This window comes from Schistocerca serialis, chromosome 1 (genome assembly GCF_023864345.2).
Source record: "Schistocerca serialis cubense isolate TAMUIC-IGC-003099 chromosome 1, iqSchSeri2.2, whole genome shotgun sequence".
Taxonomy (NCBI): domain Eukaryota; kingdom Metazoa; phylum Arthropoda; class Insecta; order Orthoptera; family Acrididae; genus Schistocerca; species Schistocerca serialis.
In genome coordinates, this window is record NC_064638.1 from 802,519,184 (window position 1) to 802,533,985 (window position 14,802).

General features: G+C 42.1%; 1 non-coding gene across 1 annotated transcript; it reads left to right on the forward strand.

Moving 5' to 3' along the window:
* Positions 1–14,077: 14,077 nt before the first annotated feature.
* Trnas-cga (transfer RNA serine (anticodon CGA)) lies at positions 14,078–14,152 on the forward strand. The gene has a single exon. It is a non-coding gene; the product is annotated as a tRNA-Ser (tRNA).
* The last annotated feature ends 650 nt before the right edge of the window (positions 14,153–14,802 follow it).

A 14,802-nucleotide genomic window follows, 5' to 3' on the forward strand; every position in this document is an offset into this window, starting at 1 on the left:
ACGAATCGTCACAGAACCTGGGGTTTGGAGGCTTGTCTGTTCTGTAAAGTAAGGTAGGTGGTGATGTGTGGAATCTCTGCCTAAAGAACACAATGCTGGTGCACGTAAAAGTGTTTCGGAACACACAGTTCATCGTACATTGTTGAACCGGAGCTCCGCAGCAGACCACCCCTACTTGTTCACATTTTGACCCAACGACATCGTCAACTGCGAGTGCAGTGGATACGAGACCGTCAGGATTCGACCGTCTATCAATGGAAACGTATCGGCTCTTCGGGCGAATCACGTTTTTGCTACACTAGCTTGACGATCGTCTCCAGAAACGCCGTCATCGAGGTGAACGGCGGCTCGAAACGTACAGCGCGCCACTGACGCAGGCTGGTGGGAGCAGTATTATGCTACTGAAGGTACTGTGCTGCACTTGCATGGGACCTGTGATAGTAATAGAAGACACGCTTGCGGCTGCGAACCACCTGCATCCACCGAGCGAGGTGGTGCAGTGGTTAGCACACTGGACTCGCATTCGGGAGGACAACGGTTCAATCCCGCGTCCGGCCATCCTGATTTAGGTTTTCCGTGATTTCCTTAGATCACTTCAGGCAAATGCCGGGATGGTTCCTTCGAAAGCACACGGCCGATTTCCTTCCCCATCCTTCCCTAATCCGAGCTTGTGTTCCGTCTCTAATGACCTAGTTGTCGACGGGACGTTAAACACTAATCTCCTCCTCCTCCACCTGCATCCCTTCATGCTCGATGTCCTCCCCGACGGAGATGTCTTCTTTCAGCAGTATATTTATCCGTGTCTCGGATCCATAGCGTGCTATAGTCGTTTGAGGAGCATTATAGTGAACTCAGGTCGATATCTCTGTGACCAAATTCACCTGATGTAAATGCTATGAAACCCATATGCAACGGTTAATGCTGTTAGTGGATGACGATGGAGTTGTCGTCCGATGATGTGCCATATGTGCTCGATTGGAGACGGATCTGGTGATCGACCTGTCCAAGACAGCATGTCGACGCCCTGTAGAGAATGTTGGGTTACAACAGCGGTATGTGGGCGAGGGTTATCCTATTGCAAAACACCCACTGAGGTGCCCTTCATGAATGGTGGAATAAGAGATCGAGTTACCAGGCCGACTTACAAAATTTATAGTCAGACTACATGGTATAACCATGAGAGTACTCCAGTTATCATACGAAATACGCTCAAGATCATAATCACAAGTGTACTTCCACTGTGTCTAGCACTCAGACGGATAGGTTGCAAGCCCTCAGCTGGCCTCCTAACCAACACGTGGCCATCAGTAGCACCGAAACAGAACCAACGTTCATTGGAAAACGCAGCAGACCTCCACCCTGTCCTCCGATGAGCTATCTTTGACGCCACTAAAGTCACAAATGGTGTTTGTTTGGGGTCAGTGTAATGGACGATTTAGAGCTTCTAGCTCGGAGCTGTCCTTGAAGTAATGCTCAAGTTGCTGCTGCAGATACTGTTCGATGCGACAGAGTGATACGCCGAACACGATGGTCTTCCCTCTCCGTTGTACAACACGGGCGTCCAGAGCCCGCAAATTCTCCTGACCAGCGCTGCCAGCAGTCATGTAGAGTGGATACATTCGTGCCATGTCTTTCTGCAATATCGCCGAAGTAACACCCAGCTTGTCGTAGCTCTATTCGCACGACCCCATTCAAATTTAGCAAGGTGACGATAATGGCGTCTTTGTCATCTTAAAGGCATTCCTAACTAACATCAACTCGTCACATTCAATCTCAAAGATACTCACAGCCGTTGTGGGGTGTATTTAAAGCGGGAATGATGTGCATCGTCACAGTGGCGCCACTAGCGTCACTCTTTTTCGAATGGCACGAAATCTCAATAGACTTCATCTTTTAGATGTTGAAACACGCCTACCAACTTTCGTTTATGCCGCACAACTCGTTCCTGGTCTTTCGCATTTTTTTCTGTCAGTGTAGTATGGCAACATCCGCTTCGTTGTAGATGTACGGCAAACATTTTGCACAAAGCTTTTGGTGAATACAGAAGCTAATAATTTTTTTCATTTCTCCCGTTCGGCACTACATTTCACGGAACAAGGTCCTGTTGGCAGTTTAACTGCCATAGCAATGAGTAGATCTGTAGTTCAGTATACACAGCTGAGGTGCAAGAATGCAGCCGGCCGTGGTGGCCATGAGGTTCTAGGCGCTTCAGTCCGGAACCGCACGACTGCTACGGTCGCAGGATCGAATCCTGCCTCGGGCATGGATGTGTGTGATGTCCTTAGGTTAGTTAGGTTTAAGTACTTCTAAGTTCTAGGGGACTGATGACCTCAGATGTTAAGTCCCATAGTGCTCAGAGCCATTTGAATCATTTTTTTTTTTTTGCAAGAAGGCAAACTACGATTCATTAACGAGATAATCGTATCAATAACGTTAGCAATACAGATTATTTCAGTTTTGCAGCATGCTCCACAAGTTCACAGAGGAGTCTTGTATGTTTTAACTATTCATTTAGGATACGATCGTTCCGTGAAGGTCTATGACAATCAATATGCAGAGTCACTTCTCAGTAAGGACAAGTATACGAAATCATTCGCTTGGGCTAATTCAGGTTACTTGATAACATATTGTAATATTGTAATCAAACACGCTTCCCGTTGGTCAACATGCCCAAAATGTGACTACTACGAAAAGACACTTTCTTTCTAGTTTCGAAAAACTGTGGAGCACCAAAACCTCCATATTTCTGGTGAAAAATCAGTCAACTCCAACAGTACAAAATCAATCGGAGAAAAGCAAGTTTGATTGTAATACAAACATTTCCCTATGAACGAAAGTTGCACACAAGAACATGCTTTATACAAAATTGGTAGCAAAGGGAGATATGACTAAAAGCGGCTTCAACGTCAATGACAGTTGTTTTGAAATTAGATATAAGTACATAATGGAGATAGTAATTTGTTTCTCATCACTCATATATCCTAGTTTCAAGCATACCTTAGTTTCCCATTAACACAACGGAACAGGCCAATAATTAGAAAACTATGTCTCAGGAAAACAATAACTGATTAAAAAAATCGCATGTAAAAGTAATGCTTTAACTGATTGTAAACAAATTTAGTTTACTGGAAAATGTTGCGATAATCACAAAAGCAAGATCTAAAAAGTGAATTCCAACAGAAATCTTTATTCTCAGTCTGAGGCAACATTATAATTTGTGACCTTCAATAATCTTATTTCTTTCATATATTTTTCGTTTTCTGAAATCAATGCTTCGTGGAGGTCTCCACACTGTCGTTGACAGTACCAAAATATTACAGGATTCAAAAGGGAGCGGGAGGAGTGGGTGGGGCAATGTTTTGCATTATTCATCGTGCTACCTGTTGTATAAGCATAATATGCAGCATTTTTAATTGTTAGCCACAGTTGTGAAATATGAATAAAATACTTTTTACCACTACACACACTTCTGCTTCTTCTATTCCTCAAAGTTTTTTTTGAATCCCCAGATTACTGTTATTCTCTACACTATCTGCCGCCGTAATGTTAACAAAATCATCAAAGAAAAGAAAATTACATGAATAAAGGAATGACCTTCATTCTGTGAAACGTGTCAGTAGCTTTGTCATGACCAGATAATGAATCGTCTCTTTCCACACATCCTTTTTCAATAATTTTAGTTTATGGTTTTTCATTGGACTTCAATAAATATATGGCACTGTGTTTTTTCCTTTCCTTCTCTTCTTTCTTCTTCGAAATAGAATGGTCAGATCATGTGACGCATTGGTTATTAAATCAAAGCAAAAATAACATATGTTGGTGTGTATAGAATAAACCGTAGGTTTGAGCCGTTCATTTTTAAGTTTCTGCTTAAACGGTTCACGAACAAGAACAGTAACCTAGCTTTAGCCAGGTGCCATTAAAATACGTGTAATATTCATTAAACGCTACATTGTTGATATTATAAACATTTGAAACGTGATTCGAAGTATGAGGAAAGTCGGATTTTAGCAACAGCTTTTGTTTCGATGGAGTAATGTGATGTGAAATGTGGTTTCGCCCTTCTTTTAGGGTACTCTTAAAAGGCCATTGCAAATTATAGACATTTTCAAACGCCGTTCTGGGCACCAGTTCTGATGGAAGCGGCGCGTCTACCTGCAGAAGAGATAACGCATGCGTAATTAAAACAAAAGCCTGCCAGAAGCGGGGCGGCATTACTGCTGGATCGCTGCGGCAATTTTTCACCGGCGGGCCGACAGCTCGATGGGTGCGGGAGTCGGTTGCACAGTGATTTTTCACGTCCCATCCTCAGCCCATCAATCATGTCGGGCCACCCTCTTTTTGAAGGACTAGTTTATTAATTGAGAATAAATGCTGACGGAAACGCTCGAAAGAACACACAATTAATGGCTTCTGAGGTTTCTGTACATGCGGGCACTTTCACTGTCGGAGACAATAGAAAAACAACAAACGGAAGTGCCCCAACGATTCGCATTCTTTACTTTCCCTGTGGAAAAGTAAAGTATTTTTACAATGTGGAGGCTGCACACAGCTTTTGTACTCTTATCACATTAGTTTTGGAACTGTGGAAAGGAAAGTGCTGGGGATGAGATTACTGAGTTCTCCTTCGACAAACCGTAGCGTTTTTGTGAAGGTGTTAAGCAAACAGAAGAAGACTTCGTATCAAAATGACGTGATAAACGTGGTACTAAAGTAGCTATAATCCTAGACAGTAAGAGGGGGAAGAGGGAGGGGGGGGATATGACATTGCCACTAAACCATCGTCAAGTTTGCTACTCCACATTTTATTTGAAGGAACTTATAATTTACAGATTATGCATTAGTTAGTTACAATTATTAAATCTCCAGTAGTATGTCACATACCGAATTAAGTACAAAGTGTACTGTTTTATACCCTACTGCAACGTTAAATGTTATTAGGCTTTATTAATCTAAGGGTAAGAAATTTGCTTAAAACGTGATTAACAGAACTTTATCTATTCGAACAGTTGAATATCTTTTTTATATTCATCTACATCTACATGATTACTTCGCAATTCACAATTAAGTGCTTTAAGCAATATCTTTATCGTTCCAGTCTGGCAAAGAGCGTGGGGAAAATGAGCATTGAAATCTTTCCGTGCGAGTTCTGATTTCTCTTATTTTATGATAATGATAAATTCTCCATGCGTAGGTGGGCGCCGACAAAATATTTTCACGCTCTGAAGAGAGACTTGCTGATTGAAATTTCATGAGAAGGTCCTGCCAGAAACACAAGAGCTTTTGTTTTAATGATTGTCACCCCAGTTCGCGTATTTTATTCATGGAACTCTCCTCTATTCGCTGAAAGTACTAAACGAGCTGCCCTTTTTTGAACTTTGTCGATGTCCGTCGTCAATCCTATCTGAAGCGGATCCCACTCCGTGCAGCAATGCTCCAGAAGAGAACGGAGAAACGTAGCGTAAACAGTCTCTTTAGAAGATCTGTTGCATTTTCTAAGTGTTCTGCCAATAAATCTCAGTCTTTCGTTTTTTTCCCCACAACATTATCTATGTGATCGTTCCAGTATAAGTCATTCGTAATTGTAATCCCTAAATAATTTGTTCAATTTACAGCCACGAGATTTGCGTGATTTATGGTGTAACCGTCCGCCTGATACCTGGGTGCTAACGTGATAGCCTCCCATGAAAGCGGGCCCGGGTTCGATTTCCGGCCGGGTTGGAGATTTCCTGCGCTCGGAGAAACTTTTGTGTCGTCCTCGTCATCTTTTCATGCTCATCAGCGGCACGCAAGTCACCCAGTGTGGCGTCGAATGAAATAAGACTTGCGCTTGGCGGCCGAACTTCCTCGGATGGGGCCTCCCGGCCAACGATGGTATACGTACATTTCATTTTTTTTATTGTGTAACCGAAATTTAGCGGATTCCTTTTAGTAGTCATGTGGATCACTTCACATTTTCCATTATTTAGAGTTAATTGCACTTTTCGCATCTTACATATATCTTGTCTAAATAGTTATGAAATTTGTTTTTACTATCTGATGGATTTTCAAGACTGTAAATCATAGCATCATCTACAAATACTGTTAGAGGGCTGCTAATATTTCATATTCAATTGCGTCTTTTTGATTACGTTTCAAAATAAACTGCTTGAAACGTATCAGTGGCGTATTATTTCCCTGTTCACGCACAGTTCTTTACCTAATATGAAGTAATCCCTTAAACTGGGGCAAATCATAACTTATTATATAATACGCTGTAAAACATGCAGCTGGAATTTTGCAATTTATTCATGCAATTCGTTTCTATATCAAAATTTTTATTTCATTATTATGCAATTTTTAATCTACTACAGCAGCGAAATTCAGGAGGATGTGAGGCAGTCGTGTTTGGCCATTGTTACCATGGCACGGCAGCAGGAGCAGTGAGACGGCCAGAAGTGGGTGGAAGCTGTGTCCTAAAGAGGGGCTAAGAGGCGTCTCGAATGTTCTGCGAAGTTATGACAAAAGTAAGAAGTAAGACGTAGTTTGAGGGTAGAGACCCCTTGGCAGCAGTAGAATGGACTCGCCCCTGCCCCTGAAGGAGAAGAGACATGAAACAGTCCGTCAGGAAAAATACTTTTTGGATAAGAAGGATACATCCTAAAACTCTTGCAACAGATGCTTCGAGTAATTAGAAGCGTTAGCCATCATTGGAACTAATAAAACTATTTTAATTACGAATATTATGAAAATTGACGTATCTGACGCCGCCAATGGAGAAACGTTTAGAAATAGTAGAAGTATCCCATTGTTTGAGAGGTACTGTGAAAGGCGGCGCAAATTAAAAATTTGTGGTAAGTTCGTACGGGACGAAACTGGTAAGGTTATCGGTCCCTAGGCTTACACACTACTTAATCCAACTTAAACTAACTTGCACTAACGACACACCCATGCCCCAGGAAGGACTCGAACCTCCGACGGTGGGAGCATCGTGAACCGTGGCAAGGCGCCCCTGACTTCACGGCTACCCCGCGCGGCAAAGGCGGTGCCTGAGAGCAGACCATGCTGCTGGAGCCCATACAGCCTCGTTGGTGCACTAATCTTAATTGATAATTTATTTGATGTTGCAAAGTAAAATCCTGTAGTGCCACGCAGGAGGTGACTTTAATTGGTATACAAAAGTTTTATTTTGAATGTGACAATAACTGCAGGCTTACACGTGGTTACTGTCTCCCGTGTCCCTCACTCAGCACACTGCACTCCCATTCGGAAGGATGACGGTTCAAAAGCGGCGATCGGTCGTCCAGATTTAGGTTTTCTGTGATTTCCCTAAATCGCTCCAGGGGCATGCCAGGATGGATCCTTTCAAAGGGAACGGCCGATTTTCTTCCCCGTCATTGAAACGGTCCGAGCTTGTGCCCCGCCTCTAACGAGCTCGGTGTGGAGTGGACGTTAAGCCCTAATGTTCCTTCTTTTTTTACCCTCTGCCTCACCCGCCTTGTCCCCATCACCATCAAATTTAATGTGCCGCAGATACCTAGGCTACTAATAATAATAATAAAACGTATGAAATACCTTAATATTATAAAAATAACCATAATAATAATAAACTGGTTATAATGGTGCTTAGTACATCTATTTAGCGTAACTTCCAAGTATCAGCTGTTCAAAGAAATATATGATTTGAAAAATATTCGCTTGAAAATTCGAGCAGTTCTTGTGTTATGAAACTGATGAAAGATATATTTTCGAAACAAACTCAAAAATATTTTAACAACTCCGTAATTTATACGATATAAAATCTACGCGTACACTCACTTTGCGGCTGTTTATTCTGTCTTGCACGTTCTACGAACCCCAAGAAATATTCTGTACATTGGTAGCACAAACACATGAACAGTCCCGTCGCCTCCATCAGCTTGCGAGTGCTCCCGTAAGCACCACACACACACACACACACACACACACACACACAATCACTCACTCACACACACACACACACACACACACACACACACACACACACACACACACACACACTCACTCACTCACTCACTCACACTCACACACACACACACACACACACACACACACACACACACACACACACACACACACACACACACAACATTTCTTAGTGCCCATCGAGTGACTTAAATTGTCATTTCACGAGAACTGTATGTTTGGAGAACGGTATGTCAAAAGTCATTGTTATGCGAGGCGATAAAGATTTATTATGTTATTACGTTAAAAGAGTAGATCTTGCCGGAGTGAGGATGCTAGCGTCCCTCACCGTTACATATATCCACACACTAAATACAACCACACCAGTGAAGCGTCTCTGTTGAGGTCGGAATAACGTGTGGGTCCCGAGGAGGAGCAGAAAGTTTTTCAACAATAGTATTAGGAACAGTCTGGATGACAGTCAGATGAGTCCTTAGAACATAATCCAACATCGACTTGCTATGTTGGTACTGTAGCATGGCTGTAAGCGATGGGAAATTACAGCCGTTACACATCCTGAGCACATTCACCAGTAAACAATAGGTAACTAAGACGGACTAGAGTGGAAATCTGTGTCAAGTCAATCTTCGGACTGAAGACTGCAACAAAAGCATTTTAACTTGTAGCTGAGGCATTGACAATTTTACTATGATAACTAGGCTCAGTAAACTATGTTTGATGTTAAGAGATTGTAAAATCTGAAGTTTGTAACACCGAAAATGCAGAAAAAATACCTTCTGCACGATCCAGAATTTTCTCCGTTTAATATTCGCTGATAACCTGCACTGTACTTTTGATTCTGAAGCTGTAAGCTGTATTACAGAAACTATATTTAATACGTAATCGATGTACTAGTGTATTTAATTCTGGCTGTATATAATTGATTGTAATTATAATTAAAATATTGTAAGTTGCTGGGTAATAGATAAGGGAACTTTTTGAGCCGGCCGGGGTGGCCGAGCGTTTCTAGGCGCTACAGTCTGGAACCGCGTGACCGCTACTGTCGCAGGTTCGAATCCTGCCTCGGGCATGGATGTGTGTGATGTCGTTGGGTTAGTTAGGTTTAGGTACTTCTAAGTTCTAGGGGACTGATGACCTCAGAAGTTAAGTCCCATAGTGCTCAGAGCCATTTGAACTAACTTTTTTGAATCGATAGTAACGACAAATCGGTAGTAACTATGCCGTTGTTTATCTTTCCGAATGAAGAATTTCTGTCGTGTTTCGAACAGAGAGGAGGCAGCCTGAATGATTAAAGAGTGCGGAAGTGTTTGTTGGGCGCTCCGCCTGTGCGGTGTGCAGCTATGCTCTCTCCAATGTAGGCGCGCCTGATTTCTTAACCCGCAAGTATTGAGAGAACGGTAGGAGTGGACAGGCGGAGGAAGCTGCAATTCCAACTACTGCCTATCCCATAAGTATCTTTGGCTCCGGAGACGACTCGGGGTTCTTCTCGTCGAACAGCACCAGCAACATCGGTAGCTCAGCATTGTCGTCGGCTACATTCTTCGTCGGTTGCACAGTTACAACATCGTAAGACTGCTAACTGACAAATACAGCAATGTAGAGGCTTTACCCAGCAACATTTCTTCCACAAAGTATGACACCTGTGTTGTCATTGTCCTGAGACAAGCAGGATCCCTTTCCTTTCCATGCTGCCGGCCGATGTGGCCGAGCGGTTCTAGGCGCTTCAGTCTGGAACCGCGCGACCGCTACGGTCGCAGGTTCGAATCCTGCCTCGGGCATGGATGTGTGTGATGTCCTTAGGTTAGTTTGGTTTAAGTAGTTCTAAGTTGTAGGGAACTGATGACCTCAGATGTTAACACCCATAGTGCTCAGAGCCATTTTGAACCTTTCCATGCAGTCACCATGTATCGTAAGAATATGAAAAGTGATCAACTATTTACTGCCAGTTAGTGTGTTTGCTAAAGTCCAGTTTCAGTGTAAATTTTCTGCCACAGTAACTGCTCAGTCTTGTATTGCATAAAAGAGGCTACTTAAAGTAAAGCAAAATTTCACTGGCAAAACTAATATCTAAAGATATAGTTCAAATTAAGAGTGCGCAATTTCATTTATTATGTATCTAGCCTGCCGAGTGACGTCTGCTGGCTTGGTATGTATTTTATTGTTGTTATTTTAAAAGTAAAACCAATTACTCATCTGCTTAAAGTAAATTCAGTTCAGCCTTTGAGTAACCAAAAGTAAATTGATTACCATTTTCTAAATTTTGCAGTACGTTACACTGAGGTTACTAAAAGCTATTTTTTACATAAGGAAGTTGAAGTGAAGCCAGTCATTTATTTAACCAGTAATTTCATTTAACGTTACTTTCAAAATTTGGTATTTCAGAATAAGTAAGTGCAAACTCATTGCTTTCTGATTCATTTATTTTCTCGTGAACTGTAGTGCTTTGCCATTACCTTTCTCCAGATTCTGGAGATTAATTACCCCTTTTTTTAGCTAATCAGTGTTTTCTTTTTGTAATCAGTGATTTTGTTAATGAATATTACATTTCCCCTACAACCTTCCGCCACTCCTGTGCGGTTCGTGAACGATTGTACTATACTCCACCCGTTTCAAAATTGTCATCTAAATTTAGTTTAAATTTAGAATAGATTCTTCCTGCAGAAGAGTCTGTGGTACACTTTCCTCCAACTAAGCGATGTTATCTTCCTTCGGTAACGTTAGCCTTATTCACTGTAAAATTTAAGTAGCCATATGCGACCACGGTCAGTTATATCCCATATCCAGTAGGCCGATTAGGAAGGGGGAGGTTACAAGATACGTACGTAAGGGAAGCTACTGTAGTCTGTCAGGAGTATTATGGAACATTAACTTTTACAACTTTTTATCCACACCAGCAAAACTGTCACTCTTTTTTTCTAGTTGAAAGAAATGCTCTTTTAACTAATCACAGTAAGTCACATAAGAAGTAACACACCTTTTATTCCGTGAAGGGTTACACATATCGAAACGCGGTTTTCGGCAAACGTTAGAACGTCGAAGGGCACGTAATTTTTTGTTTGGTTAATGGTTTTAGCGCTGGTATCAACGGAGATACTGAAGCAAGAAATGAAACCTATACTTTTTATAACTGCATTCGATAGTTCTTAAGAAAACAATTACAGTGATACAGCGTTTGTTAATGTTGACATTGAAACCTGACTTAAAAGAATTCGAGAAATGCTGTAGAATTTGAGAGTACGGTGGTCGAAATCGGCATTATTGGTGCTATCACCGTGAACCAAAGCTCTCGCGCAAGGCTGAGTCAAAATGTTAACACATTTGCCTGTTTACTTGTCTGCACTGCAGACCGCTCATTTCAACATTCTTTGGTGCAGACATATACAGCAGTGACGAGAAGTTCGATATACTACTTTTATGTGGTGAATGCAAAAGATATGCCTTAAAAACAGTACAGAGGCATAGAGCTACATATCCTCATCGCCTATGTCCGACGCGCCAGGCAGTTGCACGAACTATTAAGACGCTAGTGCGGACAGGCTGCTTGAACGTCAAAAAGAGGACAAAAAAGAAGACTGCAGCCGACAGAGAACACGAAGAAGCTGTTCTGACTACGTCGCTAATGAATCCGCACAATGGTACGAGACATATACCCAAGGAACGTGGAATCAGTGAGATGAGTGTCATTCGCATCCTGCATATACAGAATTTCCATTCCTATCATCTGTCACTACATCAGGAACTCGACGACCGTGATTTGAACGTCGTACAGAATTTTGCCGTTCAACAACTGAGAGAGGACCCTACGTTTCTCCAGCGTGAGATCTTTATCAATGAAGCAAAGATTATTAACCACGCTAATGTAAATTTGCGTAACACGCACTACTGGGCAGCCGAAAATCCACACTGGTGCAACAACGGCCGTGACGGCCGTGGAGCGTAAAGGTATGGTGCGGCATCATAGAAATTACATTGTGGGACCTTACTTCAATCTCAGGCGTTCTAAATTGACATTTGTAGGCACACTTTCTGACGAACATTCTGCCGGTTCTTTTAGAAGAGGTACCACTGGATACTCGACTGTGTATGTGGCTGCAACAGGACGGCTGTCCAGCTCACTCGTCTTGTATTTTGACACAGATACTAAATGAGAACGTTCCTAGACGTTGGGTAAGACTAATTCTGTTGTCAAATGTCATGCGAGTTCCCCCGATTTGAATTCTCTTGATTTCTTTTCTAGGAAATTACTCAAAGATGCTGTCTATGACGAAGCCCCAACGACGCCATACGATATGTTCGTCGAACCACCAGTGCATGCTCTACTATATCATCCACTGCAATTACATCTGCCCATCGTTATTTCAAGCAGCCACTGCAAATATGCCTTTCAGTCCAGTTTGGCACATGCTTAAGTAAAGAATAAAGATATTTTTTTGGAAGACAAAATTTACAGTTTGTTATGTTATTTGGGTGATTACCGAATCATTGCTAGTAAATTATTTGTTTCATTTCCTTTTCTTATGTACCAAATTGCACTGAAATGTCAAATAAATCACAGTGTGTACTTCACTTAGCTAGTAACACTGTCATTACACTCTCACGTTCCGCATGAAAAGACGTTTCGTTAAGAAGAATATTTATTTTTCGGTGTACAGGTGGTCACTCAAGCATTTTTAATGAAATGTTTTGTTCAACGAAGGTATCCCATATGATATAATTTAGAGCAGAGTAGATAGGGACAGTTGTCCGACAGGTCGTATTTTACCTTTAAGAAGCACACAGCCACATACAGTAAAAGACAGGTCAAACCTTTCTTTTAACATTTAGATATTTAATACAGTAGTTGGGTTTGCAGTGCTTAAGAAGTATTTATTTTTGAAGAATGAACAGCTGATTTCTATGTTTCGGCTGATGTAAATGTGGAAGGGTATGGAAACGAGAAATAGTTTTCCTGAGCCCTTTGTGATACACTTTATTCTAGCGTATGTCGTATTTCCGTATACAACATTCGTAGGTGAGTCTCCATCTAGGTCGTCAGCTGGTTCGAGGAACAATAAAGCTTTATTCTAACTTACGGTATATAACTATTCAGCCTAGTCCGACCTGCCTGCTTGGCAGTGTCTGATTCGCACAGGTCGTTTCCGGTCACCGTGCTCTCACATTCCAGAATATTTTTCGAATATTTTAGGACAGGTTTCAACGTCAACATTAACAAACGCTGTATTACGTGAAATTGTCTTTTCAAGAGCTATCAAATGTTGTTATAAAAAGTACATCGTTCCTTATAAGAAAAAAGTACTTGTTTCAACTCCTCACATGACACCACCGCAAGAAACATTAACCAAACAAAAATATATGTGCCTCTCGACGCTCCAACATTTACAGAAAACTGCATTTCGATATGTGTAGCCGTTCACGAAGTAAAAAAGGTGTTACGTCTTATGTGACTCACTCCATATGCATATATATGTATCCATTGTTTGCCTTTTATCTGATACGGTCGAGTATTCTTGAAAGATGTCACTCTGAGCTACAGTGGAAGGTTTTTCAAGCGTGCCCAGACGTATGAAACTTTGATGGTACAATTACCCTGTTAGGTTTGTATATTGCCACATGAACTTGAGGCAAAGCCCAGAAAATGACGAAAGTTTTCTTGGCTTTGCATTTAGCATAGCAAGATAAACGTCCATTTTTGTTAAACGTTCAATTTAAAACATAACTGTGTCTTATATTATTACATCTCAGTATTAAATCCAGCGAATGGCTATTGTTAATCTTTTTTATTTCGCTGGAAGATACCATGTTAATTCCAATAACGGGAAACTAATAAGTACATTATGAAATCCTCACTCTGCAGCGGAATGTGCGCTGATATGAAACTTCCTGGCAGATTAAAACTGTGTGCCAGGCCGAGACTCGAACTCGGGACCTTCGCCTTCCGCGGGCAAGCGCTCTACCAGCTAAGCTACCCAAGCACGACTCATGCCCCATCGTCACAACTTTAATTCCACCAGTACCTCGTATCTTACTTTCCAAACTTCACAGAAGCCTTCTGCATACGTTGCAGAGTTAGCACTCCTGGAAGAAAGAATATTGCGGAGACATGGCTTAAAGCTGTGAGGACGGGCCTGAGTCCTGCTTGGGTAGCTCAGTAGGTAGAGCACTTGCCCTCGAAAGGCAAAAGTCCCGAGTTCGAGTCTCGGCCCAGCATATAGTTTTAATCTGCCAGGAAGTTTCATATCAGCGCACAATCCGCTGCAGCGTGAGGATTTCATTCTGGAACATCCCGTAGGCTGTGGCTAAGCCATGTCTCCGCAATTCTTTCAGGAGTGCTAGTTCTGCAAGGTATGCAGGAGAGTTTCTTCGAAGTTTGGAAAGTAGGAGACGAGGTACTGGCGGAATTAAAGCTGTGAGGACGGAGCGTGAGTCGTGCTTGGGTAGCTCAGTTGGTAGAGCACTTGCCAGAGAAAGGCAGAGGTCTCGAGTTCGAGTCTCAGCCCAGCACACAGTTTTAATCTGCCAGGAAGTTTCAATAAGTACATTGCTTTGGAAGGTAGAACCGTTCATATTACTTGTGTCACACTAAGTGGAACACAATATTTATTCAACTGGGAAGGAGGGGGAGAGGGGAGGGGAGGGGGGGGGGGGGCAGGTGCTGCTGGGAGTGCAGAGCCGCACGAATAGAACTACAGGCAAAGGGCAGACATTGATAAGAGAGAGGTATGTCAAGTAACATCGCACGCGTTAGATAACCAAAGCATACATAAGGGTGACAGGGTTACGTTATCATTTCCAAAATCTAGCTTATTAACTATAAGCGATTCTTATGAGTGAAACTTTAGCAATCAGGACGCTGGTTCG